Source organism: Lathyrus oleraceus, chromosome 6, assembly GCF_024323335.1.
Source record: "Lathyrus oleraceus cultivar Zhongwan6 chromosome 6, CAAS_Psat_ZW6_1.0, whole genome shotgun sequence".
Classification (NCBI taxonomy): Eukaryota; Viridiplantae; Streptophyta; class Magnoliopsida; order Fabales; family Fabaceae; genus Lathyrus; species Lathyrus oleraceus.
Window position 1 is genome coordinate 156,894,582 of NC_066584.1, and position 14,550 is coordinate 156,909,131.

General features: G+C 39.5%; 1 non-coding gene across 1 annotated transcript; it reads right to left on the minus strand.

Annotated features, from left to right (window-relative positions):
* Positions 1 to 10,062: 10,062 nt before the first annotated feature.
* Positions 10,063 to 10,169, minus strand: LOC127099888 (small nucleolar RNA R71). The gene has a single exon (XR_007794351.1). It is a non-coding gene; the product is annotated as a small nucleolar RNA R71 (small nucleolar RNA).
* Positions 10,170 to 14,550: the final 4,381 nt, after the last annotated feature.

Consider the following 14,550-nt stretch of genomic DNA (forward strand, 5'->3'; position numbering starts at 1 on the left):
GCAGGCTCTGAAAGCAACTTCTGATAGGAGGTATCAGAAGCAGTCAGAAGCCAGGAGAAGATCTGATGGTGGTCAGAAGTCAGAAAGCTCAACCTCTGATAGACAAAAGAATGCTCAGAAGGGAAAAGAGAAGTATGACAAGAAGAAGATCCAATGTTACTGTTGTAAGAAGTTTGGTCACTTTGCTAGAGACTGTTGGTCAAACAAGGAGAGAAAATCAGAAGAAGAAAATATAGCCAGAAGTTCTGATGACGAATCTGTGCTATTGATGGCCTCTGAATCTGATGATATGGATCTGATAGACTGGTGGTATATGGACACTGGCTGTTCAAATCATCTTACTGGAAACAAGAAATGGCTGGTTGACTTTGACTCTGAAAAGAGGACAAAGATCAGATGTGCTGATGACAAATATCTTAATGCAGAAGGTATGGGAAATGTCAGAGTGATTCTGAACAATGGGAAAACAGCATTGATTCAGAACGTGTGGTATGTACCTAGCATCAGAAGCAATCTGATGAGTGTGGGACAATTAATTGAGAAAGGTTTTTCAGTTACCATGAAAGACAATCTTCTGAAGTTGTATGACTGCAATCAGAAGTTGATTATGGAGTCAGAACAGGGAAGGAATAGAACATTCAAGGTGAATGTCAGAACTGCAGACTCAGAATGTCTTAGTGCAACAGGTGCTGAGAAGGAGAGTGAGCTGTGGCACAGAAGATTTGGTCATTTGAATTTCAGAAGCTTAAAACATCTGAATTCAAAGAAGTTGGTACATGGAATTCCTGCAATTAAGAAGCCTGAAAAGTCATGCAAAGTTTGCATGGAAGGAAAACAACCACGATTGCCATTTGCGTCAGAAACTGCTCCAAGAGCAAAACATGCCTTGGGAGTTGTACATTCTGATGTGTGTGGTCCATTTCCAGTAGCATCGATTGGAGGGAATAAATACTTTGTGTTATTTGTTGATGAATTCACAAGAATGACATGGGTATCCCTTATTAAGTTTAAACACGAGGTGTTTGATGAATTCAAGAAGTTCAGAATGAAGGCTGAGAATCAGAGTGGTCAGAAGTTGAAGATTCTTAGAACTGACGGTGGAGGTGAGTATAACTCCAAAGAATTCCAGAAATTCTGTGAGGAGAATGGAATTGAGCATGAGGTTACTGCTCCTTATACCCCTCAACACAATGGTCTTGCTGAAAGAAGAAACCGAACTTTGCTTGATATGGTGAGAAGCATGCTAAAGGAGAAGAAGCTTCCTCAGAAGCTCTGGGGAGAAGCTGTTGCCACCGCAACGTATGTACTCAACCGATGTCCTACGGAGAAGTTGAAGGAAATAGTTCCAATACAGAAGTGGACTGGAGATAAGCAAAGTGTTAGTCATCTGAAGGTGTTTGGTTCTGTTTGCTATAAACATGTTCCAGAAGCCAGAAGACAGAAGCTGGATGATAGAAGCAAAGTGATGATTCTGATAGGGTACCACAGTACAGGTGCATACAAGCTCTATTGTCCAGAAACCAATAAAATTGAATTCAGCAGAGATGTGATTGTGAAGGAATCAGAAGTTTGGAATTGGGATAAGTCTCAATCTGACTCTGATGTTAGAACCTCTGAAGAAAGGTCAGAGTTCAGAATTTCTGAGGCTGGAGTAAACTCTGATATTGATTCTGATTCTGATAGTGATTCTGACTCTGGAGAAGACTCAGAAGATGAAGGTGACTCTGATGATCCAGACTCTGATGACCCAGACTCTGATGGTAATCCAGATTCTGGTGGCAATTCAGACTCTGGAAATATGCCAGACCCTGAAGATGGTCAAAGCTCTGGAGGAAGTCAACCATCTGAAGCTAGAAACTCTGAAGCTCAAGACTCTGAACAAGTTCAGAGACCACAAAGAATCAGAAACATCCCCAGAAGATATGCAGAATTTGACATGCTGAAAGACACTGAAGTAGACTCTGAAGGAGAAGTTATTCAGTGTGCCATGTTAGTAGACTCTGAACCCATAAGTACAGAAGAGGCTCTTAAGCAGAAGCTCTGGCTGAAGGCCATGAAAGAAGAACTTGATGCTATAGAGAGAAACAAGACTGGAAGTTCTGAACAAGAGATAGCCAAGTTCAAGAAAGTTCTGATGAATGAATTCGAAATGACTGATCTAGGCAAAATGACATACTTTCTAGGGATGGAGTTCAGATACTCTGAGAAAGGTATTATTTTGCATCAGCTCAAGTATGAATTAGAACTTCTGAAGAGATTTGATCTGAAGAATTGTAAGATTGCTGTTACTGCATGCCAAGCTGTGTGGATTCTGAATCTATTGCAGGATCTGAAGATTAAAGTAAACAAACCTCTGAAGCTGATGATTGACAACAAGTCTGCAAACAATCTTGCCAGAAACCCAGTGTTGCATGGGAGAAGCAAGCACATTGAGACCAAGTATCATTTTCTGAGACATCAAGTTCAGAGGGGAGTGTTAGAAGTTGTACACTGCAGCACTCAGAAGCAGTTGGCAGATGTTCTGACGAAAGCTATCAAGACTGATCAATTTCTCAGATTAAGGGATGGAATTGGTGTTACAAGTTTTGATGGAATATGAATTAAGGGATGGTATTAGATTTAATTATTAGATTTAATTCATATTTAAGTTTGTTAGATATTAGATTTAAATATTAGATTTGATTCATATTTAAGTTTGTTAGATATTAGATTTAAATATTAGATTTGATTCATATTTAAGTTTGTTAGAGGCTTATAAATAGGGTGTCAATCATTGTAACTTTTAATCATGTTTTGTAGCCGTCATTCTTAATAGAATATTCATCTTTATTCTACCTTTGCACCAACAAGACCTTAATAAATCTCTCTCCTAAAAGAACAAATTTTTCATTTTATTTTCAACCGGAAATTTTAATTATGTTTATTTATTTATTTTTCGATCATTTAATTGAGTTTAAAACCTCGGCAAAATAATTCGGCTAAATATTTAGAAGAAAAAACAATGTCTCCCACATGAGAGACACGGCACCTATAGTATTATCAAAAGATGAAAACCATCTTCAAATAGTAATTTTCATACCACTAAAGCCTACATATTTAATGTTTTCAAACTCTTTATTGCGTATGACATCAAAAGTTGGCACATGAGTTGTTTTTTTTTAGCAATGTGTACCATATTCATATATGTGCCTATTTGGTAGAGAGAAACAAAATCACATAAAATCATTATGCCTGAAATTGAGTTAAATATAAAGTCTGAACATGATAATGCAGAACAGCAATGCTAAAGTAAGGAACAGCTGGCCGTGGCCAAGAAAGAATCAAAGGCTCATGGATTTATCCGTTGATACTTGATAGTATCCCAAGTGTCTTTATGTGAGTCCGAGTTTAATCTTAAACTAACGGTTTGTTTTGTTTGACACTATGTCTCTTACTATAAATCTTTTTAACGTAGTTTTTTAAAATATTAGAATATAATATTTTGCATATAAATATTTCTTAAATAATCTTCTATATCTAACGGTAGCTCTAGGTCGGGGTTGGATTCTTCTGGTGATGAGGGTGATTCACTTATCAGTGAAATTGTCATTCGTGTCGCTTTTCTTGTTTGTGCTGAATTTAATTTGAGTCTTGTTTTTTCAGAGATAATAGAGCGGGAGACTGATTTCTCCACTCAATCTCTCGAAGAAGACCTTTTTCGCTTGTGTCTTATTTATGTTGACCAAACTAATTTATTTTATGATGCAGAAACAAAAATTGTTCATCCTGAGGAACTGATGGCTCTGACCGACCCGAGTAATTATTCTTGGATGGACCCTGCATACTTAGGAATAGTTTCTTCTGATATCTAGAAGGCTGCTTTGGAGGAGGCTAGCTTTAAGGTGGGTTCATCCTCTGATTGGTCGATTTCAGTCACTCCTACTAATAAGAGGATGTGTAGTAAAATTGATGGATGCTCTATTCCTTTATATGATTGTATTTTCTAGAAGTTGGGTTTCCGACTCCACCTGACCACTTTTGAGAAGGAGGTTTTGGATCACCTTTGCATTAATACCTTGCAATTCCACCTAGTTGCCTGGGCTTCTCTAAGGGTATTTCATCCTTGAAAAATCTCTTCTTTCACCTATTTTTTGTGAACCCTCATTCAAGGAAAGGGTCTGGTTATGGGTTAGTTTCCCTTCGTCAAAACAACAACAATATCTTCTATGTGTATACAGAGAGCTTGAAAAAGTTCAAGCCTCACTACTTCCTAGCCACCCCTATTTCTCCCGTGGCTCACACAAATTTTATACTTTTCTGACTCCTTCCCCGGGGTTGACTGGTTGTACTGATAGAGCCAAACAGTTATGGTTCCCAAACCACTTTAACGAAAATGATAACTTTTACTCTGTTTCGTATATCTCCCCTACAAATGCAGAGAAATCTATGAGGGCAACCTTGCTTTCATTTTCCATCAATGAGTTAAGCTGTAGGGATTTCGTAGACGCAAAATCTGCTGAGGAGATGAAGAATCTTTTTAGTACTTGATTTGTCTATGTTTTATTTTAATTTGATGTTGATTTGAATTGGGCCTAACCTATCACTCTCTGTTCCCTTTTATATGAGATCAAGAGAGAGGGAGAAGAAGGTTCCACGCTTCCTGTTAACCTTCCCCCAAATGAGAAACTGACCCTTCCCGTAAGCGAGGATGGAGGTTCTTTAGCTGAATAAAGGATTCTGACATCTCAAGAGGTTATCAGGCCTTCCTCTGAGCGATGAAGTAAGAAATATAATGATAGGCATGCCACTTTGTCCAGGACCAAAAAAGATTGTGGTAAGGCGCCTGCATGAGGCAGTCATGCTAAGAAGCCAAGGTTGTCTGGGCCCATTCTTGGTATCAACCTGTCAGACAATGTTGTGATTCCTCCTCTCAAATAACCCTGGGTTTTTTTGGTCATATGCTTCATAATATTATAGAGATAAATGCTTGCATATCTGTTGAAGATTATACCCATATCTGCAAACACTATAAAATAGGAAAATCAGGTTTACTAACGGAGTCAGTTTTTCAACTACTGCGCGTGACTTCCATCATGACTTTAGTTACTACCAACTGTATGGAGATAGTGGCCCATGTACTCCTTCTTAATAGTTTGGGCCTTTTAAGGACCGGTAAAATCTTGTCAAGTCGAAAGTTTCCCTTTATTAGGGAGAGTCTTCTAAACTATGCCAATGCCTGGATCAAATGCGTCCCTTCTTGGATGAGGTGGACCTATATGAGACTCGTGTGGCCTTGGTAGACCAAGTGGCTGAACTCGAGGCCTTGATTTAATAGGATAAGAAGGGTTCTCAAGAATCCGAGATTGAACTAGAGACCTCGTCCTTAACTGTCATGGTTGCCAGAGTGGAGCTTAAAGAGGAGAAAACCCCTCACTCGAGTGAGATGAAGACTTTAAAGAAGGAACTGGCTGGTTTGGACAAACAGTTGCTAGATCTTTAAAATGAAGGTCTTGAGGAAGATGAATTCAAGAATGTTGTGGACCAGCTGGAGTTGTTTGTTCCTGATGTTCGAGCACTTCCGGACTCTTTGGAATTTATTCCAAGAAAATCTTCTTTGTAATTTGTTAATGCTCTTTTTTTTTTGTAAATATAAGAATCTTTATCTCAATGTTTTACTTGTTATTCGTAGCTTTATTCACTTTGTATCACGTTCTCTTTATGGTTGGGTATGCCTTTTCTTTAATACCACTGCTTATTTCCTTTGTGGGAATCGACAGGGTCTGTTAGGAAGAATTTTGCAATTGTCGTCGAGCGATTGCTCTGCGTCACAAAGGACCGTCCCAGGCTAAGGGTTGGGTACCCATCCCTACCTCGAGTTATGACCCGAATTGAGGTGGATGTCTCCTGAGATGAGATTTACGACCTACACTCTTGGAGTTGGTAGTACTTTAGAGAGGGTGCGCAAGCTGCGCAGAAATTCACTTAGTCTTTCTCGCTTCTTGTTTCCACTTTAATTTTGGAAACATTCCAGGTTCTTTGTATTCTCTCCCCCACGCGAGTTTCTAATACGTAGGCTCATTTCCAAGTGCTTTATTTGCACCTTTTATGGTCATTTCTAATACGCTATCCACTTTACATCTTGAGCATTTTTTCCTCATGTGTCGGCTCTTTGCGGTACCAAGTCACATGTCTAAATTTTTCTTGGTCGGACACGTCGGTTGTATTTGGAGGTTATGGTCTACTTGATGATGACGTTGGTGAAAGTGGTAGATGTCCTTTTTTCCTCCAAGAGGTCAACTTTTTCTCTAATCGTTTGGTCCTTTTCTGCTACCGACAAAGGATGAGCCATCCTCTAACTCATCTCTTCAAGTTCCACAAGAATGACAACTTAAATACCATAGGTAAGATGGAAAGGAGTTTTTGTAGTGTTCGACTGTGGAGTTGTACAATTTTCCTACAAGATGTGTCGTAGCTCATAGGCCCTACATCCATTTGCTTCTCGAGTATTTGTTTTAATTTTCTAAGCAATACCAGGTTATCTACTTCCGCTTTATCGTTCGTTTGAGGGTGGTCTACTAAGGCAGAGTGTTGCTTGATCTTCAATTCCTCAAATAGACTTTTCAACTTCTTATCTATGAACAATGTTTCGTTATTTGCCACGGGGGACTCAAAATTTAGCCAGGATTTTACATTTTAAAAACATTAGGACATTTAAGGTCGTGATATTTTCCAATGCTTCCGCTTCGACCCATTTGATGAAGTAATCAACAATTACTATTAGGTTTTTAAGTTATCATGGGGTTGGCATGAACGAACCCAAGATGTATACCCCTATTTGTATGAAATTCCAAGGCGGCATCAAAATGTGTAAGACCGTGGATTGGGTATTAAAGATGTCCCAATGCCGCTGAAATTGGTCACATTTCTTCATGTATTCCTTGGCATCTTGAAACATGAAAAGTATCATGCTCTTAAAACCTTTTCTCCAATTCCCTGGCTCTGAGATGATGTCCAACTATCCCTTTGTGTACTGCCAAGAACGTGTATGTGGCTTCCTTCTTTCCTAGACATCTCAACATAGGGGTAGATAGGTCCCTTTTGTATAAAATTCCTTTGATCACGGTATACAAACTAGTTATTATTTTTACCAAGGTAGCCCCGATTGGGTCAGACGGGAGGATTCCCTGCTCATTATACACTCAAAGTAGATACATCCAAAAGGGTAAATCAACACTCTTTATGGATGATATTATGTCTCCCGACACTTCAATTATTAGGGCTTTCATTATTTCTTTGAGGAATAATTGATTAATTTTGGAGCTTCTTGTGCTTTCGAACTTGGGTAGTATGTCGGCCCGAGTGTTTTCTTCTCGGGGAACATGAGCGACCTATGATGTTTTGAGCTTCACAATCTTCTATTTGGCTAACATTAAGTACCTTTGTAGTAGTGGGTCATTATCCTGACCCTATCCTCTGATATGGGATACAGACAACTGGAATCCATCAGCAACTTGATGTTTTCTGCCCCTATCTCCTCTACTAGATTTATTTCTACAATCATGACCTCATACTCAGCTTAGCTTTTGGTGGCCAAAAACTATAATTTCAATGAAAATTTGACAAAAAGGTTAGCACCATTATCTATAATCACACCAACACCGCGTCCACAGCTGTTAGAGGCCCATCTGTGAATATCATCCATTTACGAGTTGGCTCCAGTGGGGTGAGAGTCATTTATGCTAAGAAAACCATAAGTAATCGAGCTTTCAATGCCTTCCTCTCTTCGAATGATGCTTAGAACTTCAAAAATTCAATAGACCACATGTTAACTGATAACACGAAAACACATCAGATAATTGCCTTAATTTACACTCAAAGATCACATCAATTCGATTAATATCCCGATTATTGCACAAGTATTCGTGTTGTTTTTGCAGGTATTTGAATCTACATGCACTAAAGAGCAAAATGAAGAAAAGGAAGAAAAAGAAGAAGAAACAAGTGAAAAAGCACAGAAAAAAACCAGAAAGCAGATTTTGCAGATTTTGCTGATGTGACGACCGCCACACATTCATGAAGCTCATCACGACCCAGACTGTGACGACCGTCACAAGCCCATGACGAGCGTCACGCAGCCACAAAGTGCACTTTGAAACAGTCAGCAACAGGCACCCAAACGTGCCTAAATCTCCTCCAACAAACTTTTCCCACGGATTCCTCTCTCAAGACCAAATCTTCCTTGATTTTCTCAACTACCAAGACCTAATGGACACTATATAAAGGACTCAAATGGGAAAAATTGAGGAGGCCTACTTTGATATTTACGCTCTGCAATTTAATTTTCAGCTTTCTAGCTTTCAACATTTTTTCTTTCTTTCAAGCAACCTTATTTCCGTTGCCTTATTATATTCGTCGTTCTTTTTGTAGTTTCCCTTTTTCCAGTTAGTTTTCTAGTTAGCCATAGTAGTACTTTCCTACACTGGGGAACTACTAAACTTATTTAATTTTAGTAGTAATCTGTATTGAAGAAGCAAAGCCTACCGACTTGTGGAGGACTGCTCAAGTGCTCCAAGAATCGCTATACTCTGTACTTCGATCTCCAGGTTTTTATTGAATTATTATTGTTATTTCCCATTTATTATTATAAGCATGTTTGCCGCAATGTTGATCTATTTATGCCTTGCGTTTGCTTTATTTAATATGTTCGGATAAACTACCGGTATCGGTGTGTAGCAACTTAATTTGATGGGATTTAATAATAACCGGTGAAAACCCTTTTTCTCAAATAACCTTTATGGCTGAAGTTTTTAATCTAAATTTAATTAAATTTATCACAAAAGCGTGAAAAACTATTTAATACAATTTTGCCACGAGAGTGGGAAATTAACTAAGGTGAGAACCAACAATCGCGAGAGCGTGAGGTTCGAGCTGGATAGTAAAAATTAGGCATTGAGTTTAAAAACAGCGAGAGCACTTTAAAAACAATTAGAACTTATTTATTTTCAAAAAGTAATTTTGACTTCAAATGGGACAGCGAGAGCGTACATTCTGACTTAAAGTTATAGGCCGAATCAACAACCACGAGAGTGTGAGATAAAGTCTTTTAAATAAACATTTTCTACTGAGAGATATTTGGCATTTAAACTATTCACCGGTGACTTATCGAATCCCTGATGATTAATGCGCTGCATACTGATTCCTTCCCTTTATTCTTTCTTAAAACCGAAAATTCCCCTTAGATTTACTATATTACCCCCAAACTTCTACTAATCAATTCCCTTAGCTAAACATAGTGACGTTAGTAGCACTAGTTTGACCATAGGTCCCTGTGGGATCGATATCTTTTAAAACTAAAGCGACTAGACTGTGCACTTGCAGTCAAGTACCCGACAAACTATATTTTATATATAGCCACGACAAGCATCAAGTTTTTGGCGCTGTTGCTGGGGACCTATTTTAGTCTAATAGTGCGATTCTTTCGTTGCACGGTATAGACTAAGGTAAAAACAAAAACTAATCTTCTCTCCCTTCTTTCCCTGATTGTATGCCAAGTACTCGCTCACAAGGCGATAACTTAGCACCACCAATCCCTGAATTAGAGTGTTTTCTATACGTGAGATGCCGAATACACGAATATCAACAAAAGTACGGTATTCCCGATATCTCCTTTCCTCCTAAATCAGAAGAAAAACCGAACATGGCTGAAGAAGGACCCCAGAATCGTCCTCTTAAATTCTACGCTACCCATCTCAAAAAGAACCTCACAACAACATTGCTTCCCCCGCTATTAATAAAAACGATTTTGAGTTGAAACTCCCACTCTTATCAGCCGTCCAACAATATTAATTTGCTGGAAATCCAACAGACGATCCTAACGAATACCTGCCCAAGTTTGTGCAGTACGCAGATACTGTAAAAGCGAATGGTGTATCTCAAGATGCGATAAGACTGCGCCTTTTGCCCTTCTCACTAAGAGATAGAGCTTGGGCTTGGTTACAATCCTTGCCCTCCAACTCCGTTACAACATGGGAGGAACTGAAGAACGTCTTCTTATCCCGATACTTTCCGCCGAGCAAAACTGCTATGCTGAGAGCTCAAATCAATGGATTCAGGCAAAAAGATATGGAATCTCTTCACGAAGCGTGGGAGAGATACAAGGACATGATGAGAATATGTCCACATCACGGTCTAGAAGATTGGGTGATCATTCACACATTTTATAATGGGCTTCTGTATAATACAAGACTTACAATAGACGCTGCCGCGGGCGGTGCACTTATGGATAAGCCATACACCGAAGCCTATCAACTCATTGAAAACATGGCCCAAAACCATTGCCAATAGGGAGGTGAACAAACTCCAGTGGAAAAGTCCCAGACGAAGGGTAGAATGTACGAAATCAGTAGCCTTGACCATGTTCATGCAAAGGTAGATGCCCTTCTCTAAAAATTAGATAACTTGACCATACCACCCACAGCCACCGTGGCTGCTGTAACTCCAAACTGTGAGTTATGTGGAAACCCTGGACACACTGCACAAGAATGTCAAATATTAGCAGGAGTCCTAACCGATCAAGTGAACTACACACAAGGAAATCCCTATTCTAATACCTACAACCCAGGGTGGAAAAACCATCCTAATTTCTCTTATAAGAATAACAATGCCCTTTATGCACCTGGCCAAGCACCAACTGTTCCGCCTGGATATCAAAAACCAGCTAATAATGCTCCTAACATTTCTAGGAAGTCAATCTTGAGTTGATGATGGAAAGCTTCATAGCTACTCAAGCTCAAACAAACAAGGACTTCCTGAACCAAAACATACATACTAGCGAGCAACTTAAACAACTAGCGAATAAAGTAGACGCCTTAGCCACCCACAATAAAATGCTTGAAACACAGATTGCACAAGTGGCTCAACATCAAGCATCTACAGCCGCTCCAGCTAGAACATTTCCTAGACAACCGCAACCTAATCCAAAGGGACATGCAAATGCCATTATACTGAGGAGTGGAAAAGAAGTAGACGGACCCGTAGATCCAAGACTCCAAAACCCTGCCATGTACCAAAAACCAGATAAAACCTCAACTGAGCAGATGAATGAACCAAAGGAAACAAAAGATAATACCCAGGAGTCCGAAGAGAAAAAGAAACCTTATGTGCCTCCACCTCCTTATAAACCACCCATCCCGTATCCTCAAAGACTCAAAAGTTCTAAAACTTTGAATCAATTTAGGAAATTTGTTGAACTTCTGAAGCAATTAAACATTATGATACCCTTTACAGAAGCCATCACACAAATTCCCTCCTATGCCAAATTTCTTAAGGAAATCCTATCCAATAAGAAAAAGATTGAGGATGACGAAACAGTTACACTTACTGCCGAGTGTAGCGCCATAATCCAGAATAACATGCCTCCCAAACTAAAAGACTCAGGTAGTTTCTCCATACCCTGTGTCATTGGAAAATTCGTCATAGACAAAGCTCTATGCGATCTAGAAGCCAACATTAGCGTAATGCCCTTAACCATTTGTAGAAGGCTCAGTATGGGAGAATTAAGACCGACAAAGATGTCTGTTCAATTAGCTAACCACTCAATCAAATATCCTGTCGGTATACTAGAGAATGTCCCAGTTCGTGTAGGACAATTTTACATTCCTACCGATTTCATAATCATGGACATTAAAGAAGATGCCAGTACACCTATCATTCTAGGAAGCCATTCTTGGCTACCGCCAGAGCCATAATAGATGTAAAGAGAGGTAAGCTGACATTCGAAGTTGGAGAGGAAAAGGTTGAATTCATCTTAACCCAATTCTTACAAGCGCTAGTTATAGACGACACATGCTATCTGCTTGATGTCATAGACAAATGCGTGAGAGAGATGGAGATGGAAGAAACCACGTACTTTGAAATAATGAAAATCCAAATCCCTCCAATCCTTGAAGACAATAATTGGCATGAACCATACCAAAACGAAAGTCTAAGCGAATGCTTAGCACTTACACCCAACCACATGCCATGCCCAAAGAAACCTGACTTGGAACTAAAAACATTACCAAAGAACCTAAGATACAAATTCCTAGACACTGAACTGAAAAGACCAGTAATAGTCAACGCTGACTTAGGACAGATGGAAACTGAGAAATTACTAGATGTCCTAAGAAAATATCCAACAGAGTTAGGATATAACATCGTCGATCTAAAAGGAATAAGTCCTTCAATATGTATGCATCGTATTATGCTAGAGGAAGACTGTAAAACCTCTAGAGAGCACTAGAGAAGGATCAACCCAATCCTAAGTACCGTAGTCAAGGATGAAGTAAAGAAACTTCTAGACGCTAAAATCATATACCCGATCTCCGACAGTCAATGGGTTAGCCCCATTCATGTAGTACCCAAGAAAGGAGGTGTTACAATTGTTAAGAACGAGAGCACTAGAGAAGGATCAACCCAATCCTAAGTACCGTAGTCAAGGATGAAGTAAAGAAACTTCTAGACGCTAAAATCATATACCCGATCTCCGACAGTCAATGGGTTAGCCCCATTCATGTAGTACCCAAGAAAGGAGGTGTTACAATTGTTAAGAACGAGAGCACTAGAGAAGGATCAACCCAATCCTAAGTACCGTAGTCAAGGATGAAGTAAAGAAACTTCTAGACGCTAAAATCATATACCCGATCTCCGACAGTCAATGGGTTAGCCCCATTCATGTAGTACCCAAGAAAGGAGGTGTTACAATTGTTAAGAACTAGAAGGGCGAATCCATAGCACAAAGAGTTGTGATCGGAAGTAGAATGTGCATTGACTATAGAAAACTAAATAAAGCCACTCGTAAAGATCATTTCCCTCTACCTTTCATTGATCAAATGCTTGAACGACTGGCTAAGCATTCTCACTTTTTCTATCTAGACGGCTATTCAGGATTCTTTCAAATCCCAATCCATCCTGACGACCAAGAAACGACTACCTTCACATGCCCTTATGGTACATTCGCCTACCGACGAATGCCATTTGGCCTATGTAACGCTCCCGCAACATTTCAAAGATGCATGATGGAAATCTTCGCGGATTTTATAGATGACATCATGGAAGTCTTTATGGACGATTTTTCTGTTTGCGGTCAGAGTTTTGAAGGATGTCTATCTAACCTCGAAATGGTACTTGAAAGATGCTTGAAAGTAAACCTCATTTTAAACTGGGAGAAATGCCATTTTATGGTTCAACAAGGAATTGTATTAGGTCACGTGGTATCTGATAGAGTAATTGAAGTGTACAAAGCTAAAATCGAAATTATAGAGAACCTTCAACCTCCGAAAACTGTTCAAGAGATAAGAAGCTTTCTAGGACACGCTGGTTTCTACCGACGTTTTATTTAAGATTTCTCAAAAATAACCAAGCCACTTACAGGATTATTAATGAAAGACGCTGACTTCATATTTGATGAAAAATGCTTAACAACGTTCAACCAACTGAAAACATCTTTAATCACCGCACCCATAATGCAACCACCTGACTGGAGATTACCATTTGAAATCATGTGCGATGCGAGTGATTACGCAGTGGGCGCAGTACTAGGACAAAGGAAGGATAAGAAGCTTCATGCTATTTACTATTGGAGTAGAACACTTGATCCTGCCCAAATGAACTACGCCACCACGGAAAAAGAACTTCTAGCTGTCGTGTTCGCTTTGGACAAATTTCTTTCCTACCTGGTGGGGGCGAAAATTATCATCTATACCGACCACGCTGCTATTAGATATTTGTTAAGTAAGAAGGATGCCAAACCAAGACTTTTAAGATGGATCCTGCTCTTACAAGAGTTTGATTTAGAAATAAAAGATAAGAAAGGTACTGAAAACGTAGTAGCAGACCACTTATCTCGTATCGAAGGGAACAAGCCCGAACAAATCCCGATTAATGACGATTTCCCTTACGAACGACTCATAGCCCAAATGGAAAGTGATATGTCTGAACTGACATTAAACGATACATAAAGAGAAGAACCCGTGAAAGAAGTACACGCAAACGAAACTCTGCCATGGTATGCTGACTTTGTTAACTACCTAGCCGTCGGAGTACTTCCACCAGACCTATCTTATCAACAAAGGAAGAAGTTCTTTCATGACCTAAAACAATATTACTGGGATGAACCTCTTCTTTTCAAAAGATGGACCGACGGTATTTTCTATCGATGTGTTCCTAAGGATGAAATCGATGATATAATCTCTAATTGCCATTCCGCCCCCTATGGAGGGCATGCAAGTACCTCAAAGACCTGCACTAAGATCCTGCAATCCGGCCTCTTTTGGCCTACTCTATGGAAAGACGTCCATAACGCGGTTATAAAATGCGACCGGTGCCAACGCACTGGCAACATCTCAAGACGCGATGAAATGCCACAAACAGGAATCTTAGAAGTCGAAGTCTTTGACGTATCGGGGATTGACTTCATGGGACCATTTCCAGCTTCTTTTGGTAATAAATACATACTCGTTGCTGTCGACTATGTCTCAAAATGGATCGAGGCTGTAGCCTCTCCAACAAATGACACACGAGTAGTGATCAAGT